Here is a 1,072-nt window from a genome sequence, read left to right as displayed (position 1 = left end):
TCATCAAAATCTTCAAGTTTAGGTTCATAGACTAGATCTTCTAACGGCTCCTCTATTACATTTTTTCGTTCTTTCATGACTAGGGTTCGATTAGGACATTTAGAAGAAATGTGACCAAAGTCTTTACAGTTGACGCACGACAAGTGAGAAGAAGACCTTGAAGTTTCAGAAATTCTACCCTGATTTTTCAAAATTGGAGAACCATTAGAAGGGGGAGGTCCTAGAAGGGACTTAATGGGAGGAGGTGGAGCCAATGAAGCCAAATGATGATTATCAAAATTTTTACCCTTATTTTTCAAAATTGGAGGAATATCAGACGGGGGAGGTCCTAGAAGGGACTTAACGGGAGGAATTGGAGCCAATGACACCGAAGAATGATTGTCCATATGCTTTCTACATGGAAAAGAAGATCTTGGACTATCACGACCTTTACAATTATTTTTCAATATCAACATCAATCGAATGAGGGATGTGTTTAAAATTTTTCAAACTAGCAGATAGGACCTTACTCTCTTCAAGAGTAGCGGTCATTTGAGTTTGAATAGCCGCTATTTGTCGGGTGAGTGCATCGAATTGTGAGGGGTTCATGTTTAAGGTACTAGAGCTAGAAGTGACAAGATGACCAATATGTAACTACATGCACTGTAATAGCAACTTAATGACATGCAATAGAGAGATCAACGAACAAAAAATGCAACTAATGGAAAATGAAAATTTGAGCTAATTTTTTTTTTTAATTTAAATTTTGGGACTAAAATTATATACAACAAGCTAGTACTGCTAGTATATGTAAAATAATAAAGCAATGATCAAATACTAGCCAAAACCTAATCACGTAAAATAAGCAGGTTAAAGTGAGATTTAACGAGGTCAATGGATCCAATTACGTGAGTTTAGATAAAAATAGATCAGTAGCAGCACAAAAATTTAATTGATGCAATTTCAAAATGAAACAGTAATATAAACCAACAATAAATAAAAGCAAGAACTTCCCTTTCGTTCGTCGAAGTAGTCAAGCCAGATCAACCAGAATAAAAGATGTACCTGTAAATAATAGAAAAGACGTTTCTTC

The sequence above is a fragment of the Olea europaea genome, chromosome 23 (genome assembly GCF_002742605.1).
Source record: "Olea europaea var. sylvestris chromosome 23, O_europaea_v1, whole genome shotgun sequence".
Lineage (NCBI taxonomy): Eukaryota > Viridiplantae > Streptophyta > Magnoliopsida > Lamiales > Oleaceae > Olea > Olea europaea.
This window is presented reverse-complemented; position numbering follows the sequence as displayed.